Below are 7,187 nucleotides of genomic sequence, written 5' to 3' on the forward strand. Positions count from 1 at the left end.
CCAACTTTAATTTGATAAGGTTTGGAAATACTACTTATTGCAAGTTGTATGTAGTGCAATAGATTCCAATACTTCCCCGCTTATTCCAAGAGAAGAATAGGAAAATAATGAAGTCATTGAACAGGTAGCTATGATAGAAGATACAAGCAAATATTGATCTCTGGGACTCTGATAGAAGAAAATATCATGTAAACTCAACAAATTCCTTATTTCATATATAATGGGAGAAATTCTATTTGTGACTTCTAAAACCATCACTGGTTTCTTGTTGGATGCCCAGAGATGTAGATTGTGTACCACTAAAGAATTTCACACATCAGCTTCTGACATTCAGTATGCTTTTACTTTCTTAAAAGATAGAAGTTTGGTAATTGTAAAATTAATTCCTTATTTTGCTAGTATCCCATAAAATCCAGGGCACATTTAAATGTGCAGCTGTTACTTTACTGAAAGAAGTTATAAAGCATTTGATACTCTTTAAATCATAAGGCTTCACCATACAGGGCAAGCCCTATCTGACCAAGCTAATGGCCTTCTATGATGGAGCGATTACATCAATAGGTGAACTTCATGAGGTTCAGCGAGGCTAAGTGTTAACACCAGGGAAACACTAGGGAAAAACAATGGCCGGGAGATGAACAGATCCAGAACAGCCTTGCCAGGAATGACTTGGTGATGCTGCTGGGTGAGAGGCTGGACATGACCCAGCCATGGCACTCCCAGCCCAGAAAGCCAAACGTGTCCTGGGCTGCATCCAGAGCACCGTGGGCAGCAGGGCAGGGAGGGGATTCTGTGCCTCTGCTCTGCTCTGCTCTGGTGAGACCCCACTGCAGTGCTGCATCCAGCTCTGGGCTCCCAGCACAGCAAGGACATGGAGCTGCTGGACCCAGCTCAGAGGAGGGCCACAAAGCTGATCAGAGGGCTGGGGCATCTCTCCTGTGAGCAAAGGCTGAGAGTTGGGGTTGTGTTGTGGTTTAACCCCAGCCAAGCAGCCCCATGGAGCTGCTCGCCCCTGATGGAGTGATTGGGGAGACAATCAGAAGGGTAAAAGCTAGAGAACTTGTGGGATGTGATACAGACAGTTTAACAGAGAAAGCAAAAGCTGTGCACACAAGCAAAGAATTAATTCACCCCTTCCTATGGGCAGCGTGAAAAGCAGAAAAGTTCTTGGCTCTGTGTAAGCCCTGCCCAGCAATAGCAAAACCATCTCTATGTTGTGAATCCTGTGTTCAGCACAAATCCAAAGTACAGTTCATTTTCAGCCCCTGTGAAGAAAGTAAACTCCACTCCAGATTAACCCAGGGCCAAATGTACCAAAAGGTTGGAGAAGATAAGGCTCTGAGGAGAGCTCATTGCAGCCTTTCAGTGCTTAAATGGGACTTACAAGAAAGATGGGGAGTAAAAATTTTTGCAGGGCTTATTGCAATAAGAGAAGACATAATAATTTTAAATTAAAAGAAGGATGGTTTAGACTAAATGTAAGGAAGAATTTTTTTACAATGAGGGGGTAAAACACTGGAAGAAGTTTCCCAGATAGGTGGGTGCCCCATTCCTGGAAGCATTCAAAGTCAGGCTGGATGAGGCTCTGAGCAACCAACTCTAGTTGAGAAAATCCCTGATCATTGCAGGGGTATTGGATTATACGGCCTTTAAAATGTCTTTCAACCCAAATTTTTCTCAGATTCTATGTACATGATTAAGACTTTTTTCCTTTTTACATGCACTTTCTATATTTTTCAGAATAAGAAGGAGAATGACATAGTGAAATTAATTTGGTTCTCAGCAAATAGTCTCTTAGGCAGCTGCATTTACCATCATCCAAAAGGCTGTGTTAAACAGAATGGAAAATGCTTTGACTCTGTGTTTATTTAGTTGTTTTTTCAATTACTAAGTGTATATGGCTTAAGCAGAGGAAAATAGAAAGCAAGGTTCATTCTAATTTGTAATGAAAGATTTCTCTGGTTTCTCTCTTTTTCTCTGTATATCTTCTCTGTTTCATTTGTGACCTACAGTCATATGCACGTGTCTTCTTCATTTGTCAAATTGCATTCAAAACATCATATTTAATTAAGCAGAGTCATGAAGTGTTACTCTTTGCACACAATAACAATTCTGTGGTCATATCACATGACTGACAGAAGCACTGTTGCATTTTTTTAATGAATTTGAAAAATCAGAACCTTCCTTATTACTACTAAAATTTCATAGAAATAAAAAGGAACCTATTTCAGTACAACATTATATATACAGAGGGAAAAAACCAAAATAAGGACTTCTGTGTCCTTAACACTGGAAATTAAGAATCCATCCAAAGAAATGACATAGGGAAATGATGATTAGAAACGTTCTGTGAAAAACAAATTAGAGCAAGTTATTATAGAAGAATCAACTTTCACAATGATCCCATCTTGGACTATGCATCAAATCAGTCATTATTTGGCTAAATAAAAAAGTCCTCACCAGTGCATTTCAGGATTCTCTTGTAAAAAAACCCCAAAACACTTAAATGAAGATATAAAAATAGTTCAGATAAATACAATTCTGGTGCCATAGTGAGTAGAGCAGTATACTATGATTGCAACTAGAAATATAAAATTAAAGACTGTTGTAAGGGTGACTCAAGGCTTTGCAAATATCTTGTGAGTACAAAAATTTCATTTCTGAAGGGTAGGGAAGTATGTGCAGCTGATCAATATAACAGCTAAATGGGGCTTTATTACATGTCCAGATGGCTGTAGTAGGTTGATTCCCTTCTTGTCTACACACTTATGAAAAAGAACATTTGAAGAAGGGATGATTTTTGCCCAGATATCACTCTGAGATAAAGTGAGGTGGGGCTAAAACACTCAGCTACCCTTGGGACAAGAGAAGTACTCACAGGTCCCCTGGTTCGGTTTAGTATTTATAGAAAGAGAGGAACAAGAATAATTTAATTTGGGGAATATGATTAAAGACTATAAATGGATGTAATGAGGAGAGATATAAAGAAGTCATAATTTCCAAAAATATCTTTTTTACTGGCTTGCAAGACAATTTCCAAACATCAATGGAGACAATGTTAAATTACCTAATAGCTATAATCTGTACCTTGTGCCTTACAAGAATGAGGCAAAATTATTTTTCTTCCAAAAAATGATATTCATTCATTTAGTGTTACATGATACTAGGAATTCATGCAAGAGTTAGTCTCTATATTTCAAAACAATTCTGAAAGTAATTGGTTTTGTTCCTACATCTACACAAAATATAATCTTTAAAGTAAAATTAATTCTTCTTGATTGCCAAAGTTTCATGCTCTTGTGTGTATAAAGTCTGATGCAATACCATGATATGCTTTTTTTTTCTAAATCAGATCTATTTTTCAAACATTTGATTTATATGATACACTAGGTGTATAGTCTTTGGGACATTAAGAAAAAAAATGGGCAGTCTTTATGTTCATTTTAGGTTTGTTTTGAATATGTGTGCATTTCCTCAAAAAGATTGATAAAAATAATAAGAGCTTAGAACCATGGTTAAACTACATTCTTTATTTTCAGATCTGTAAAGAATATCTGAAAGTATTGATTAATTCTTTCAGAAGCATATGAAAGTGTATTTTTCCACTTTGATTTAAAAAGAAACTTTGCATTTTTCAGAGAGGAAAAAATAATAAGAAATAAAATTTAAACCTAAGACATAAGTAAAGTCAAAATCCATTTCTGGTGAAAAAAAATTAGAAATAATTTCAAGATAAAAATTGTTTAAAAAACTCACCAAATAAAAACTAATTAGAAGTGTTTCACCAGTGTTTCTGGGAAAGAAAAAGCAACCCCTAGCACAATACTTTCATTTAGGTGGAAAATACATCAGAGTTTGTGTTGAAAAGAAAAAAAATAGCTAGTTGAAAGAGAACAGTAAAAAAAAAAGTGGTGTTCAGTAAAAACCAAGATTTTTCACAGATTTTTCCCAAAATTCACTTCTAACTGCTGTACATGACTTTCCATCTATATTTACATTGTAGGTCATACACCTCAAAGTGATAGCACTTTCAGAGCCGTATCCTGAAACCAGAGCAGTGGTTTACTTTTATCTCTATACAGACATATTCCAACCTGACTGGAACCACAGTATGTAGTCCTGAGAACTGATATGCAGTTGTGAGTTCAGTAAGGCAGACAAAGATGAAGAAAATGAAAAAAAAATATTTCAAAATGAAGCAGAATGACTAAGAGAATAATTGACATAAAGAAAATTAAATAAATGAAACCCCAAAAAGTAACAACAGCAGAGAAATAGATCAACCTACAGAGATCAACAGATTAATATGCAACTGAAAAAAGAGAAAGAAAATCTTTAACAAGTCCTAGCAGTAGGTAGAATAATTGTCATATTTGGTAAGGTTTTTCAGTAATCTAGCTAGTATAGAGTAGATATGTAGTAGTTGGGATATGCCAAGTACAAGGTTCTTATTCAGTTTAGTTACCTTATCAATTTTGCTAAAAGAACAAATTCTTTTTTTATAGATATCTGCATAATTATTTAGAGTTTTTTAATTATTTTTATTTTTTTTGTACTAACAGTGTTTCTCTGTGTAATGGGAAGAAAGAAAAAGGAGAAAAAAGAAAGAAGGTGAGAAATATGACTCAATAAGAAAGGTAAAGGTAGCTTTACTGGTTAAGAAAAGGTAAAACAACTACTTTCAGTGGCAAAATATTTCAATCATAGTCAAGGAATATTTGTGTCTAGAGTCAGAAAATAATTTCAGCTGGAAGAGAGAACTGGAGAAACCTCTGCTCAAAATAGGATCAGCTCTACAGTACCTTTCCTTAGAAGATAGATAATAGGCTGGGTGATTCAAGAGAGAGAACGTCATTTGATCTAAAGCAAATTAAAGTAATGACAAAAAGCTAAGGTGTTGGTGTGGAGACAAAATTAATAATTCCTGTTCATGGGGATGAGCTGATGCTACAGGCTCAGCAGAACAGCTTCAAAAAAAGGAGGATCCCATTTTAATTTTTGGGTAAAAAAAGTGAAAGACACACTTTGTCTTGCAACTTCAAATTCCCAGTCAGATCAGGTTTTCTAAAATTAAATTCAACTGCAGAAATTCCACATTAATTTATTTAAATTACTATATGCAAAACCAAAATGAGTTTCCAGTAGTATTATATCAAAGTTTATTGTCAGGGAATTTTGAGATAAGTACTTGTAAAAGCATAGGTAACCACTAATTCATTTTAAGATTTTTCTTTGCTTCTTTCACATCTTTCCCTCTGCAGAAGATAATTAAACACTTTTTATATTAGACACCTTTGTTTTTCTATATTCAGACGTTATTTTCAATTTTGTTTTCTGAACTCTTTTTGCAAGTGCACAAGGAACTGGGGAAACATTTTTGCCATTGTATAAAATTTGACATAAATAAACCATGGCATAACCAAGGGACTGTTCTGAGTGTGAACGTGACAGTCACCCAGGGACCGCATGATGACTCACAATCACTGAAGCTGCAGAGATGCACAGCGCAGTAGCTTATTTAAAGTTAATATAGTTTCCCTGTCATTTTCATCAGGCCTGGCTGACAACTCCAAAAATAGTCCTTGGGAAAGCATACACAAACCCAGAAGAGAAAAGGGAAAACACTGAACACAGCCAACATTACAGGTTTGTGATGGAGTAACCGGGACATGATAAACTAAAACTGTCATGCAGAAGTGCCATTTGGAGTGAGTGCTATCTGTGAGTCAGATATTCCATTGTAACTGGCAAAGCCTAAAGCTTTCCTTAACTCAGTTGCACAAACGTGGTAGCAGTATATAATGGCTTTCCACAAGGAATACCTAGGATTCCTTAGATTTATGTATAAGTCTCCAAAGCCTTTGTGGGCCTTACACTTTTCCTCTAAGACTGAAATCCAAGAAAACCTGAAAAATAACAATTGTGATGTAGAAAGCACAGCTATACACAAGCAGGCTGCCAGTCATGTTCTAGTATTGGGCTCCACCTTTTTTCTTATTTTTTTGGGGGGGGGGTTTTTTTCTAAATACCTTTGGAAAAAATCCATGAACACTGGAATTTTTGTCTTTATTCATTACAAACATGAAAATTTTCAATACTTTTCAATACTTTTGCATGGTTCTTCTGAAATGCAAAAGTTATGTATAATGCCATTAGCTTTAATTTTCAGCTAGGATATTTTGGTGTTCTTAGGAAAGTGTAGAGAATGTTGAAACAGTTTAAAAAGAAAAAAAGTAGTATTGGAGTATTGGCCAATTTTTGGTTATTAAATTACCTTGAAAATTGTGATAAAGAAATATCATCTTAACATGGGCTATTTACTATGTGTTTAATGGCAATTAAAAGAAAAATATAAGGAGTAGTCGAGTAGTCTGTGAATTTTAAAATTTAAAAGTGAAGATTACTAAGAATTTAATGTACAGTAATTTCATGACCATAGGGTGCACCGGATTGTAAGGCGCACTTCTGGGTGTCGGTAAATTTCTGAACTTTTGCCAATATATAAGGCGCACCGTACTATAAGGTGCACTTTTTTTTTGCAGCGAGGATCCGCCCCCAGCTCCCCCAACGTGGTTGCTGGCTGAGGCCCCGCCTCAACCTGGCAACCATGGGCCCCCGGGCCCGCCTGTACCTGGCAGCCGTGGCTCCGCGGCCCCGCCTCCACCTGGCAGCCGTGGCCCTGCCGGCTTCTCTCGCAGCTCACACTTCTGGGTTGGCAAATTTCCCAACTTTGTCCATATATAAGGCGCACCAGACTATAAGATGCCCTTCCAGGTTCAGGCCAAAATTTTAGTCAAAAGGGTGCACTTTATAGTCGTGAAATTACTGTAATCTAAATAGTTGTATTTCACATTTGCCTGTTTTCACTAGAAATTTTACACCTGAATAAATGTGTTAGCACATGTTATACTCCCAAAGTTATGTACAATATTTTGTGAAGTAATTCCTAAACCACAAATGCACAAGAATTCTAAGAATTCATGCTCAGGACAAGGTACTATTTTCAACATGCAAGACCACTGGTTATTCAAAACGATCTCAAAAACTAATCCAGAAGCAATTGAAAAAGAGGTCTCTAAGGGACTGTTCAATATTTCTTATCATAGTTGACATGTGAACTTGTTTTCCTTCAAAAATTATTTCTTTCACACAATACATATTAAATCAGCCTTATTTCTTTGCTGGAG

The sequence above is a fragment of the Catharus ustulatus genome, chromosome 5 (genome assembly GCF_009819885.2).
Source record: "Catharus ustulatus isolate bCatUst1 chromosome 5, bCatUst1.pri.v2, whole genome shotgun sequence".
NCBI classification, from domain to species: domain Eukaryota; kingdom Metazoa; phylum Chordata; class Aves; order Passeriformes; family Turdidae; genus Catharus; species Catharus ustulatus.